Raw genomic sequence first — 15,395 nt, 5'->3', positions numbered from 1 at the left:
CTAATGGAACAATAGGTTTATATTTTATGCATTATGTGTTCGATTGAACACATAGCGACAGAATTCAAAAATTATTCAAAACTCAAACACAAAATCAATTACTTAAACTTTATAAAACGCATATACTTCATTGAAATGAAACTACTTTTACGTATTTTTTCGCGGTTTAATTTTAGATTTTAGTTCCCGACGATTCGAAACGAGCAACATCTTCTGTCAAGACGAACGCCATCTCAGTCTGCCCCTGACCATGATACCTGCAAAGGTTTCGAAACGTCGGGAACTAAAATCTAAAATTAAACCGCGAAATAATCCGTAAAAGTAGTTTCATTTCAATGTCTAACATTCGCGTAAACTTAAGAAACCGCATATATTTCATTTAAAGGATTTTTTTCTTCAGTTGAAAACTTAATAAAATGTGTCTAGTTAAAATTGTTACTAACCTTAGAAAATTATTTATTGATACTTTTTTCCGGAATCCTACTTTTACCAAGTCCGAAAAAACGTAATCTATAGTACCATCTACTTATTCAACTCTGAAAGTCTAATAATTCAGAGACAGTAATATCTGGTTTGTTCAAGATTATTCTTACCGTACACACGAATGAAATCTATATCTATATACTAATATATAAAGCTGAAGAGTTTGTTTGTTTGTTTGTTTGAACGCGCTAATCTCAGGAACTACTGGTCCAAATTGAAAAAATATTTTTGTGTTGAATAGACCATTAATTGAGGAAGGCTTTAGGCTCTAAACCATCACGCTGCGACTAATAGGAGCGAAGATAGGTAAAATGGAAAATGTGAAAAAACAGGGCAGGTACAAATCATAACTTATGTCTTCTACCCACGGGGACGAAGTCGCGGACAACAGCTAGTACTTGTTAATTGGTTAAACAAATTTACTTCAAGTAATCTGTATCTTGTCAACAAGTTGAAAACTAACGAAAATCTAACCAAGGCTGTCGATCTGTTTGTTTTTTAAATTATTGTATGAGGAAATCAATATTAGGTCAGATATGTGATTGCGCGACTTGTAACCGTAGTACTTAGGCCTTGTAAATATTTACTGAAAATCGTGTTTATATACTGTATCAAACTACAATATCATACAAGAATTTTTTGTGTGGAATGACAGCTCTTTCGGATGATAAATCATGAAATGACTCCTTCTACTTTGGGTCTAGCGAAAAGGTGTGTCAGACTTTTACTGACTTAAAGCACCCATCGTTTTATTTGTTCTTATTTTTCTCTGTTGTTTTTTTCCAAATAATTTGTTATTATTATGTTCCTTCCTTTGCCCTTCGCGGACCGGGGCTATGGTAACCCTTTCGGACTGACCCACTGCCCCGGCAAGCAGCAGTCCTGATGTGCTCCACAGAGATTACTGACTTCTCTTACGAGCTTCTGTTGAGGCGAGCATGGAACACCGTCCAGCAAAAGCCTGGTCCTGATTGGGCGGTGAGCTACCCATCGCTCAAGATCCGCAGACCTGCGCCCTCAGTGGCCGGGAGTCATGATATGGCGGTGCTTAATGATCTGGAATGAATAATTTGCCATAAGGTAAATATAAAAATAACAACCTGTTATTCTCCCACTCCGGGGTGTAGTAAACCCATACTATAGTGTTAGAACTACAAATGCTACAACACCACGTTTGCTCGTTTGCTGATTTCAGTTTCCGAAGTTAAAATTGCGGGTTTGCCTTCCCTCTATGTTTCCGAAAACTCCTGGGCACAGACGACTTAGCTGAGAAAAGTCACAGCTTAAGAGTAATACTTATCCCTTTGTTTTTAGTTTAAGGAAAATAAATTATAAATGTTTTGTCTTAAGAGAGAACAGAAGGAGAAACTCCTTTTGAAGTAAAACCGTAATACGCCTTTATACAAAAACTGGTATATACACTTTGCAAATCAAAATGTCTAAAATTAAATTCGATTTTCGATATGGTCCCGAAATATTACTATCGAAATAAGAAGAACCAAACCAAGATCAAGTAGCGATCCAATTCTTATTATCCAACTAGCTGTTGCCCGCGACGCCCTGTTTTTTTCCACATTTTCCATTGTATCTTCGCTCCCATTAGTCGCAACGTGATGGTTTATAGCCTAAAACCTTCCTTGATGAATGGTCTATTAAACACAAAAAGATTTTTTCAATTCGAACCAGTAGTTCTTGAGATTAGCGCGTTCAAAAAAAGAAACTCTTGAGCTTTATATATTAGTATAGAGTATAGATTTTGTGTAGTTCCAACTCGTGCCACTGTATGAATTGGCGCTAGCATCGGGTTGCGGAAAACCAAATCGATCTTAATTCGACTGAAACTATAATTGATTCTGTCGGAAGCCCATAGTTCCCTCATGACCAACGATAAAGTAAAAAGACAAAGGAGAACAAACTGCGAACTCACGAACGGTGTAACTTTTAATTAATCCCTTTGTTGCATTAATTATTATTCAAACTTTTACTTACGAAATGTAAAACAAACAAAACTCGTTGAACGTTCGCTTTTGTTTTGATTTAACGCAATTAGAGTTGTCAACTGAGTCGATGTCTCTTCATTGTTTATGACAAATGATAGAGTGATTTTATTTTCGCAATATTTTTTGGTGATATTAAAGTAGATTTTTTTGAAGCATCGTATTATTTTCCGGCATACTTAATCAAGAGATCGGCATTTTTTATGAACACTAATATAATAGCAAATCATTTAGTTAAGCAAGATAATCCTATCGAAATTTAGGATTAAATTTAAAGAAAGTAAAACGTTCGAATTATTAACAATATTTTTTTACAAATCATCGTATTTTCGTACGAATCAAAATATCAGAAGATTGATATTTTCTTGTCATAATGCCATCTATCGGCAATCTTTGACACTAATGCCGTTAGTACAAGAGTGCAACGCAGTTAGATTATAAATATTTCGTGCTTGCTACTACACCGTGTTCGACTACGATACACTAGATGGCAGTTTTTACAGTGTTTCTTTTTATAAACATTGAGTTTGTTAATTATCAAATAAAACGTTTATGTATGTGCCTAATGAACTTAAAATAGATAGATATAGCTAAGTATAGTATAACTTACAAGTAGATAAATTACACAAAAAAAACACGTAGTGGGTTCGATCCCCGGGTGGTGCAAACATTTATGTGATCCATTTGGATCTATTCTCGTCAAAGTAAACATTTTAATTTGACCAGATCCAAAGTAAACTTGTAATGCTTAAATCTATCTACTAATTAACCAAACCAATTCACCCAGGTACATTTTAAACAACAATATTATCTCTATAACAATTAAGACAACTTTTAGATAAGATGCGCAGACGCACGCTGCACGCAGCGAACGCGTGCGTGTGACGTCACGAGCTACGCACTCGGGCTATGCGCTCTGGTTTATTTCACATATATTTTTATAGAACATAGACAAACCTGGCGTAGGAACATTTTGTCTATGGTACAGATGTAGTTCAAAAACGAATCTGTAAGTACTTTTATGTCTAAGAATTGATATACAGACAATAAAAGGTTAATTGATAAAAAAAAAATACCAAAACGTGTTTGTTGTACGCTCAGCTACTCCAACAGTATTCTGTTCATTATTCATGCGAATATTAACAAAATAAGTTTAATATTATTTTAAAGATAGAAAACAATTTTTTTTTTATCTAGCCTGCTTTAGATCCCACTGCTTTGCAAAGGCCTCCCCCTTTCTCTTCCACACTTCTCTATTTTGTGCACGTTCCGGCCACGTACGCCCCGCGTATTTGACTAGATCGTCACACCACCTTCGTCGCGGACGGCCTCGTTGCCGATGTCTTTCCTCCGGCGTCCAGTGTGTGACGATTGTTGCCCAACGGTCAGGCTGCATTCGCGCGACGTGACCAGCCCACTCCCACTTTAGCCTGGCTGTTTTTTCCCCGACATCTGTTACTTGCGTTATGGAGCGCAGTGTGGTGTTTCTTACTCGGTCCGATAGTTTGACGCCAAGTATGCTGCGCTCCATCGCGCGTTGGCAAATTTGACAACAAAATTTGGTAAAGAAATATTTTATTTGTAAAGGTAAGTTACTTCTAAAAAGCGTGGCCAACTGCTAGTCTGTTACCGCATCATGATTCTGACAATCTGACAAAAGCTTACGCAGCAGTTACTCATTTTCTTAATTCCTTTCTACGTAATTAGCCATCTAAAGAGTATATCTGTAAGGCGGTTAAACTAATTATAAAACACAACAGGCACTGCCGTTGGCTTCACTGACCCGACCTATATCCACATCAATCTAACCAGACCTAGCTTCATTTGTACAATAATAGCAACTGTATTTTTATGAGGGTAAGGTTCAAAATTAATTGTTTTTGTGACATCTGACATAGGTTGGTTCTATCCCCTTAATACTGTTTAGTTCAAACCTTGTTATGATTGGGGCAAACCAAATAGCCCTTAAGTAAGTTTTTTTTTTACTTGTAACAGCATATGAGTAAGATGATGCCAAATCGATGCGTGTACACAATTCTAAAAACTAAAAAACAATTGCTTGAAAATCCATCAATCATTAATTATAACGACCCTATATATCTATAACAGATAAGAAATAGTTTTATCATGCAATTAAAACTTACCTTATCAAATCAAGTCTTAAAGATTATTTTGATTATTTTATTTGTTTTGAAAGTTCCAGTAGCGAAATGCAACAATTGTTTTATCATTGTGTAAATAAGTGATTGCCTTCCTAAGTATGGCCTAACAAACATACTTATAATGTAAAGATTCAAGTTTATCGGCCTTTCTATTGAGTAAAATATACTTACTTAAGTAGTGCAAAATCGCAACACCCAAACCAAAACGCGCACTTATTTCATCGTCATTTACTTTAAAAGAAGGTATAATAAACTTTAAGTAATCAGTTACAGAATTTTAGGTTGTTCTTAATAATAAAACAAGCATTTTCTCTTACTCCTTGCGTGATCCACGAATACTTGCTCCAAGCCTGCCTGTCACTGCGCTAGTTACTATGGATGTGTGACCTAACTCCTTACCTCCTCGACACAAAGATGAAATTATTTGTGAAGACCAATTCGGTAAAAAAAAAAATCAAAAGAGGAGATAACAGAATCCTATAACTCGTGTAAAAAGTCGTGCTCGCTTTTAGACATTTAGTATAGCCTAGCACGAATGAATACTCCATAATTATAGCTCTAATTACCTATAGGTAGAGGAAAGAAAAATATATTGAGTAAATATTATTTCACTGGATTTATTCGTCGGCTCCGTGTAGAGCACACCTCGAGCGCGGGTTGAAAGGTCGCGACCAATGACCGCTCGAAACACTGTACCTGGTGAGTTATGCTCCTGGGACTATTTAAATATACCATCATCATTATATCTGGTCTGTTCAAATGTATAAATAACAAAGGAATGTGTTCTATTAGTACTAAATGGTATAATGAGACCTAAGGTTGAATGTTGTACTAGTTTAAAGAATCAAAGGTTCAGAAATTCTGCCATTACTAGTAAATGACTTATGAAAATAGAAATCGTAAACATTATTTTAAAGACTACTTTAATATCAACATACCTACTTAACATGTTTTTTAACACAAAATAAATCAGAAAAAATATAAATATATACCAAAAATCCAAAGTTCAGACGAATTGGGAACCTCTTCCTTTTTTAAAGCCGGTTGAAAAATACTGAAGCTCAAGAGAGTTAACACTATCCCTATATGCATTTCTCTTAACAAAAGCTTCTCTTCACCAGCATACTGCATAGACCATTGAATGGTCTGTGCTGGCCATTGTGTAATCGAGTGGGCATTGTGCGTAATTTCAACCCATTCTTATCTTATTGAGTGCGATCGCTAGAACCTACTACTTACTCTTGAAGCAATATAATTGTATTTGTGGAAACGAGACGGCGCTATACAGAGAGCGTAGAGTCTCTCTCTCTTTCATAACTGCAATAATCTTTACTTACTATACTAATATTACAAAGCTGAAGAAGTTGTTTGTTTGAACGCGCTAATCTCAGGAACTAACGCTCCGTTTTCTTTTCAGCATTAGATAGTGCATGTATTGGGGTAATATGTCACGTGTCACGCTATAATGATATTAGCAGAGCAGTAGTGAAGTATGTTACAAAATCAGGGAAAAGATGCACTTTAAATCGATTGATGAGTTTAATTTTTAAATTCCTTACTTACATATGTATATCTTCATAATCACGCAGACGAAGTCGCACGTCACAGCTAGTATTACTGTAATAGGTAATTGTTGGCTCTCTGATCGGCTCAACAATGTTATATGACCGCGTTGTATCGCATTAAATGTACTTTAATGTTATTAAAACATTAAGAAACTATAAATATAATTCTATCAAGCGATATGAATAAAGTGGTTAGATTATATCTTGATGATATGCCCGGACAGTTATCTGTCTAATTTTCTTGCATACATTATTGGCAAGGTAACGATTTTAATCCTTTTGTCGGAAGGAAACATTTACCTTGCATGTACAAAGCCAGCCAGACTTAGATCTAGCGTTCGTGTCCTACGCGGGATCGTACCCGCGACTCATCGTTTGTGTGTTATTGTCATATTAACTAGTAACCTCACACCGTAACAAAATATCCTGTAATAAGATACAATTAAAAAAATGGAAACCCCCAACGGTAAAAACGGTCACCCCCTTCACATAATTCACTTTTAATAAAATTTAAATAAATCAAACTTAATTGAAGTCGCTAAATCCGTTCGGGAGCTATAAAGCTACTGACAAACAGACATATAGACAATTAAAAAATAACTTTTTTTCTAAAAAAATGACTCCAACGCTTAAGAATTTAATTCTTGTGTCACGGGGGTTTCACAATTATACAATTCTCATGCACAAAGACACCCAGACTCAGAACAAGCATTTGTGGATCACACAAACGCTCGTCCTACGCGGGGATCGAACCCGCGACACATTGTTCGGCGTGATAACCTCAACCACTCGGCTATCCGTGCAGTCGTGTGTCAGTCTGTGCACAGGGCCTAAAAACACTATCATACAAGCTCAGTCATTTATTTCATAAAACAATGGTGATAATTTAATGTACATATGTGTCACTTTGTTCAATTGAAATAACACAATACGTGATAGTGTGATGCTTGTATTTCCTTGTAAATATTACTATTTGCACGCTTTTACTGTGGTCATGTACCGTGGTATCGTGGTAATAAAGTCATTGCTTTACACCAATTCTATATCACGGTGTCTGGTTTTTGCTGTCGTCATACTATTTCAGGTACTTACTTATAGTACTTTTATTGGTATTTTATTTGTTCATTATAATAAATGTTGCTAAACCATATTTTTTGCTTTTGAATCTATGTTAGTCTTGCAAACAGCAGCAGTCTATGAGGTCTGCACATGACTTAGTATTTAGCAACTGTTGCAGGCAACTAGTGTGCTAGGCAGCTTGTTGCCTCAATTTTGATCTCGATGTTTTTGTTCCTAGACAGCGAATGAAGTTGGAAATCGAACCCGCCTCTTCGTGCGTATAACTAATCATCTTCAACCAACTATTTAACGTGATTCACAAGTGTTCATGACACAGGTTTTATTTTAAGTGCAAAAAAAGAGACGACAATAAAATATATCAGCTTTCTGGAGCCTGACAGCTAAGCTTTGGTTTCACACGTTCTTCTCTGTCATGTACCAACATATAAATCTCCCACTTCTGCGAACCCTACCTCTATAGAAAGGGGCTATCTCTAGCAGGGTTTGAATGATTATTTACCATCTCTGTAACAAAATATTTAGGCGAATTGCGACTACACTAAAAAACGTCTCATTCATCATTTAACGCCACTTGACCAATTGGCTAGGTCGAAGATGAAATAAACAGAATTCGTTTATGGCAATGTTTGTGTGACGTATTGTGGGAAAACGTTACATTTATTTTTGTGTGTTAATTGTTTTTCTTCTACTGCAGGACAGGGTTACTTTCTCAAAGACATTATGGAGTAGATTTATTACCAGACCTTTTGATTATGAGTAGATTGCTCACCAGGATCGCAATTTTGACCTCATATTCTGGTTCAGAATAAAATTCTCCTCATCTTTTTGTACGATCCTCAATAGGGTAACTGACTGAAAAAAAAATAGTCAAGAATTTAAAAAATATATTTGGATACGTATCTAAACATTTTGCCAGCACAATCATTGGAAATAAACGACCATTGTAAATAGCGGACTGTGCCATGTGCATGTAGTAAGAGACGAGGGACGTCATTTGTATGTAGCTTCACCAGCTTCGCAATACAAAGAAAGTAGTTTCACAGCCATTATTTTTTATCTTTTTAAATCTCGTTGTAAACGTGAACTTGACCAACTACTGTCAATCTTGACCTTCCTCCTTAAATTTATGAAACAGCTGGCAACCGTCTCCGTTCTACGACGGAACTTTTCCAAAATGGAAATTACTTTTAGGGATCCGTATGTATATTTTGGTAATAAAACGTTTTGTTAGCGTTTATTTGAATGGTTGGTAAGTTTTTTGGCACTGTAATTTTTTTTTCGAAGTAGGCAAAATGTTATTTTTAAATTAAAGTATAATGCATAGCTTAATGTTTTTTTTTTTTTCAAAATAAGAAATAATAATGGCTTAGTTTTTTCTTCTCTTATGATTTAGACTTTGTAAATGAAGTAAAATGTTATATTTTGGTATAAAAAATAATAATAGAGAGTCTAAAAACTAAATACTCAGAAACCTGCAATTAAATTATTGTGCATAGTTTAATGTTATTACCAAAATAAAACAAATAATGGCTTTGTTTTACAACTTAGTTTTTTTTGTAGCAGAATTTTTTACAGTATTTTTGGCCAGTAAAAGTGGAAACGGGTCATCAACAGATGATAATGAGTGTCATGAGATCACCGGACACACATTCTCCTATTTTATATTAGTTAAATTGGCGGCACGCGGGTGCCACTTGGCGGCGTGGACTGTCAGACCGAATAGTGATGGGACACGCTCACGGCGGTATCGACAGCCATGATTTTTTTTTTGTAATTTAATTCCACTCACTTTTACAGAAGAAAGTGATGAACGATTAATTCAGAGAATCATCAAACGAAAAGGACTCAAGAAACAAAAGTTTTTTAAAAGTAGGCGTTCATTTTGTTTTAATATTAGATACTAATTTCAGTCTTAAATTAATATTCAAATTATAATATCAGTACATCTCATTTGAGATACATTACCATAACACATATAACAACAAAAGTTACTTTTAAAAGTCATTTTCTCCAAGAATAATTGAAATTTTCTCCAATACCTACAAAGTAGCCTAGAAACTGCACATAAGTTAGCCTGTACGTTTAAAAAAAATACATCGACACAAAAATGCAGATAGCCATAAAATTATCGACTGCGCCCATCCCTACGAAGGTACAAACACAGTCAACCGCTGCAGTAGTCGCGACACGACCGGGCGCTCAGCTCGTCCGCCGCGCAGCCCGCCACCTGCGACATGTACCGAACTATATACGAAACAACAATATAACAAAAAATAACAAGTGACTAAACAGTGACCAAAAACAGTTCAGTGACAAAAAAACAACGGTAAGTCACAAACATAACAGACACAAAAGTCAAATATTAGTAACGATGTTATTTTATCAATAACAAGACACAATGACCTTTCAACGAATTCACTGTTGATATATTTTAATAGGGCAACAACAATCAATATAACTAAAATAGCTTACACGAAAATAAGTTTACCATAAAAGTTTGACGGTTATATTGTATCAATGGGATTTCGAATTTTTTGATAACTCGGGGAGTACTATTTGGATGGAGTCCAAATGTAAAAATACAATGCCTAACGTCTCGTTGCAAGTCTGCCTGGGAATTGGGACTGAGCTAATTCATCCATCCGGGGGCGACTGGGGACCTACCGGCACGTCTTGAAGTAATATTATTGCAGTTGTTAAAGAGTGATAGCGCATTACAAAACGTAGAGCGGCATCTCTATTTCACAATGAGACTGAGATTACTCTAATAAGAGGTGGTGGTCGTGTCAACTGATGCGAGCGCCGCGACGCCGACGCCGGCCGCTGTCACCAAGATATAAAGATTCATCTAAAATAGTTTCGTTACTCACCTGTTTTGAATCTCAAATATTTTGTTTATTTGGCATTTGGAATGTACTATCATAAATTTTAATATTGACGAAAAAGCTAGTTGCAATTCATTTATTACGAAACTGAATTCCCAAACCTTACCAAAAAGCTACCAAATATTTTCGTTCTTTTTGTTTTCCTACCTTCTATTTTATATATCGAGTGTTTTGTTAGCAAACGACTATACAATGCCGAAGTCTGCGGCAATTCTTAACGTAATGTATTATACGAACGCTGCCAAACTGTGAAGATTAACTCTTCGTTCGGAGTCGCATCAATAAGAAACACAATTGTGTTTGGCAAGCAGCTGCTGCGGTAATCTTTCTACGTGTAACTGGATTACAAAATAATGTTACGATTAAACGGTGGAAAAAAGCTGTTGCAATGTTCTTTTTATTCAACTGCTTGGTGGTAAATTTGATTCCTTAAGTGTTAAAGCGACTGACTGTCTAACATTCAGTCATCGGGATCTATCTGGGATCCTTAGCTAAGGTCTAAAATTACAAATCCCTAGACATACGTGTTTTCTATATGGATTCCTTTAAAAACGTTTCCAGCAGTATGGAATGTTTTTCTAATGCCGAGAAGGGTGTTACAATCACTCAGTCACATGCACAAAGACACCCAGGTTCAGAACAAGCGTTCGTGGATCTGATGTATCCTTGTCCTACGCAGGAATGAATCCTGCGACACGTTACGAACCGTGGATTTGACATGCTGCGCGTCTGAATAAAAAAGCTTTTTCTAAACGCCAGTAAAAAATCTATATTGTAAACTTGAAGGGTGAGCTAATTCAAATCATTCATTTTTCTTAAAAGCAGTATAATGTTATTCATTAATTTAGAGTACGGACTTAACTTAGCCCAAACGAAGTAATAACCAGTGTTTCGATCAAAAAGTTCTTACAACATACATAAGATTCTCCATAAATAAACAAGCAAATAGGGATGATGACTGGGTATAAAAAGATAAAATCTCATTAGTCCCTCAGTTAGCTAATTGAAAAGTATGAGACACGTATTTTTTCCTTTTTCAGAAAAAACTAGAATTGACAAAGATTAACTGCTTTAAAGTTTATACTCCATCGTGACGTCACGCGTAAGTTTCATTCACTGTAATTTGTTCAATTTATGTTTGCGGGACAAATACGTATCCACTATTATACAAAAAAAAAATAAACAAGACAGACACTACAAAAAAAAATCAGTCATCCCTATTCTCCATTTCTAAGTAGAATCCAAGTAAACTAACAGCTGGTTTAACTTAATCACTATCATTTGTAATATCACCTATTACTTAATTGACATTTTTATCTAATGATTTAGACAATTAAGTGCTATTAGACATATAATATTAAGGACTTCGCTACGACGATGAACACACTCAAAATGTACGTACTTTTCCTGTACATTTCTAAAGTACGCACTCAAAAGCTTCCTAGGGTATTACCCAAGATCTATTTCACAGCTCTATAGAGATAGTGAATTGTAAATATTATTCAATTCGTGCTCATTGATAGTGGAGACATGTTGCAGGTTAAAATTTAAACGTATTACGTAATTAATTGATGCTTTATCAGTATTGTTGAAAATATTCCGATTTTTAACACAATCGTTACTTAAAGTCACAATTGATAATTAAAATGGAAATGTTTAATCTTTCATACAAATTATAACACGTATCGTCTATATTAACTGAAATTATAAACTATAAATGTGAACAAACAGGGTTTCTTTTTAAAAGAAATCTAGACTCGAGAAATATTTAATCAAAAGATTTTGAGCTCGGCCGTACAAAACATGAGCGGGGCTTGTTCTAACAGTTATTGAAATGAATGGAAAATTAATACTGCCAAAACCAATTACTTTTTTGTGGATTCATTGTTTTCTTCGAGAAAGTTATTTTTGTTGCACAATAGTAACTAAAGTAACCGTCATGAGAAGCTATAAATTTTGTAAACAAGTGTTCAGGAGTTCACAACATTTGGACCAACAAAAAAAATGAATTTGTTTAAGATTTAATAAATTATTAAGTAACAAATATAAAATAAAACCTACTTCTAATATTAACCTTAAGTTTCCAAAGATTAGCGCGTTTGAACAAACAACTCTTTCTTTTTACTTATTATATATTTTAGATAAATTGTATTACGCACCTTTTGACGTTTTTTTCGTGGCGAATTTATTTCCTTAGATGTACTGGCTACTGGCTCCATTATACGTAATAACAAATAAAATTAACGCAACAATTAAAGTAACAACAATAAAAAAGTGATAACGAAACAATAACAAAATTAACAATAACAACCAGATCCGCGATATATGCAAAGCAATGAAACAAACTCGTACGCATTCGAAACTCGAATGATGCGTTTATTTCAAAATGGCGTCCCGATAGTTCACAATCCCTGCGACGGACGCGTTCCGGTACCAAGAAACACAAACGATAGCGCTTTGCGTCGTTAAAATATGATCCGACTAAATTAAATAGGTTGTTACTTTCATATAACCCGTCTATATTTCATGTCGATTGAATATGGTCAATTTATTATTATCTCGCAGTATAAAATGTTTACTTAGTAAAAGATGTTTGTTTACATAATTTATAGCTTCTCGTGACGGGTACTTTATACATTTAACATTTGACCGCGGTGTGTTTAAGTACCTGAACTCGCTTCATTCTATTTTTAGCACCACCTAAGGTGAGAATAAATTACTAAAAACTTTTCAAATGAAATAACTGGTTGTCTAACCTTGACATTTTCTACGAATAACCAACAACGAGTTAACAAATGACACTACATATTACGTATTCAGTTAGTCAATAGCACTACTGAATTACTAACGACGAAATTGGCGAGAATCTTGTTATTATTCGACAGCGTTAATAACTCATAGCGACAGCTGTTATATGCCTTTTGTTTTACGAGCCGACGTCTAGTGGTTTTTTTTTTTATCTTAAGGGCGGTAACATTCAGAAGCTTTCTTGATCCCTATCAAAAGGGAATAGAGATTCTGGTGGTTTTGGCCCATCACAGTTTGTATATCACTCTTTATATGGTTATAAAATCACCTCTCTTAGATCTTGTGTAACATCGTGAGGTGTTTCACATGTGATAGTTATTATATATCCCACGGAATAAATGTTTTCAGTTCATTTCATCTCCACCTAAGTCCAACATGAAACTATGACAGTAGATTGTACCATCATCTATCAGTATAATGAAAAAGAAAAGCCATTCTCATCGCCTTTCATAGAAGACAAAGGTGCGCCATAAGAATTTCTACAGGCCTGTTGGTCTAGTGGTTAGTGACCCTGACTGCTATACCGGAGGTCGTGAGTTCGATTCCCACCCAGGAAAAAAGTTTATGTGATGAGCACGATCATTTGTTCTGTGTCTGGGTGTAATTTATCTATATTATGTATGTATTTAGATCTGTATAAGTATGTTTATCAGTAGTCTAGTACTCATAATAATACTCAGCTTAGTTTGAGACTAGACGGCGGTATGTAAAAGTTGTGGAATATTAAATTATTCTTTAAATCTCAGACGTTTCACACGTATCTTAGATTCAGAGCCTTAAAGCATTGCAGTTTTAAATAACGAGAAGCTGCTACATACTCCACAAATGAATTACTTATTTACAAATCATGGAAAACCTCTGACTAACAAACTCCTCTCTTAGATCAGACATCACCACATTAGAACATGTGCTTAGAATACTAACTATGAATAAACTCGTACGTACAAGAACAAATTGTGCCCGTAAATAGATAACTGTTCATTGTTATTTAGTTAATAGGTATCAAATGGTGTATGCTCTAGTACTAAAACTATTAGCCTAGCACATTTGAAGATATATGTAGCTATGCTATAACCGCATAAGTGAATCGATCACAGGTTAAGCTATGCTTGACGCGGTTGGTCCGTAGATGGGTGACCATCTTTGTCATAACGAGTTCCTCCTTTTTTCGGAAGGCACATTAAATTGTGGGTTCTAAGCTGTTATTCCTACATCTTTGACAATCGTTACAGGTAGTCAGAGAAAAGTCTGACAACCAGTCTAACCAAGTGGTATCGTGTTGCCCAGGTAAATGGGTTGAGGAGGCCAGATAGGCAGTCGCTCCTTGTATAACACTGGTACTGGTACCAGTACTTAGCTGAAACCGGCTAGACTGGTAGCCGACCCCAACATATTTGGGAAAAGGCTGGGCCAATGATTGGGTTCAGGGATTGAACCCACGACAGTTCGCACACAGGGAGTTTTGCGTGGTGACCTCAACCACTCGGCTATCCGTAGTCTACCGTATTACCTACTCGATTCGCCTTAAAATTAATAATGTGTAAAAATTTCGTCTACATTTTGAATTGATCCGAAACAAATATAAATAAAAGTATTTGCAGCAAGTGTCATGCTCTGCCAGTTACAACGATCACAATACAACGGATGCAGATAATAAAAAGGTTATAAAATAATGTGAATGCATTATGTTTTTATCTTTCAAAACGTCTTATCATACAGATTATAAATAATTGGTATTTATTTTTATAAATAAAATGTATTTAGTGCTATTTTTATGATCGGTTTCTTCTTTAGTCAGCTTTGATAATATAATAAATAATAAATAAATGCGGACAACATCACATACATTGTTCTGAACCCAAAGTAAGTTGCTAAAGCACTTGTGTTATGGAATTCAGATACAACGAAGGTACCACAAACACCCAGACCCGAGACAATGTAGAAATGTGAATTTTTACACTGACCCGACCGGGGATCGAATCCGGGACCTCAGAGATAGCGACACCTTGAAACCGGTGCGTACGCCACTCGACCACGGATATATATAGGTAAAGAGTTTTCTTTGTTTAACTTTAATCTCCAAACTTCTCTTGCAATTTTAGAATATTACTTATAAATATTTCATAGATATTAATAAGTATCCGTAGTCTAGTTTACGTAGGGCCTATAAGTTATTTATATTGACGTAAGTCAAAATAATTTCAAACGCTAAATATTTCCAAAATTAAAAAGCGGACTCGTTGCTCATCCTCGTTCTTTATTGTTGTATTTATTGTAGCAGCAACAGAAATACATCATCTGTGAAAAATGTAGCTATCATGTTTCAGAATATACAGCCCGGTGACAGATGAACAACGATGCCTCAGTAGTAGGGTTCCGATTTTACTCTTTAACTTGTGATCGATCGACTTGTGC

The 15,395-nt window shown here is 35.3% G+C and overlaps 1 pseudogene; it reads left to right on the top strand.

Moving 5' to 3' along the window:
• The first annotated feature begins 9,207 nt into the window (after nt 1–9,207).
• The window catches only part of LOC113500826, a 35,654-nt pseudogene continuing 29,466 nt past the window's right edge, over nt 9,208–15,395 (top strand).

The sequence above is a fragment of the Trichoplusia ni genome, chromosome 14, assembly GCF_003590095.1.
Source record: "Trichoplusia ni isolate ovarian cell line Hi5 chromosome 14, tn1, whole genome shotgun sequence".
NCBI lineage: Eukaryota > Metazoa > Arthropoda > Insecta > Lepidoptera > Noctuidae > Trichoplusia > Trichoplusia ni.
Note: the sequence above shows the minus strand (reverse complement) of the source record. Positions and strands in the feature narration are given on the sequence as shown.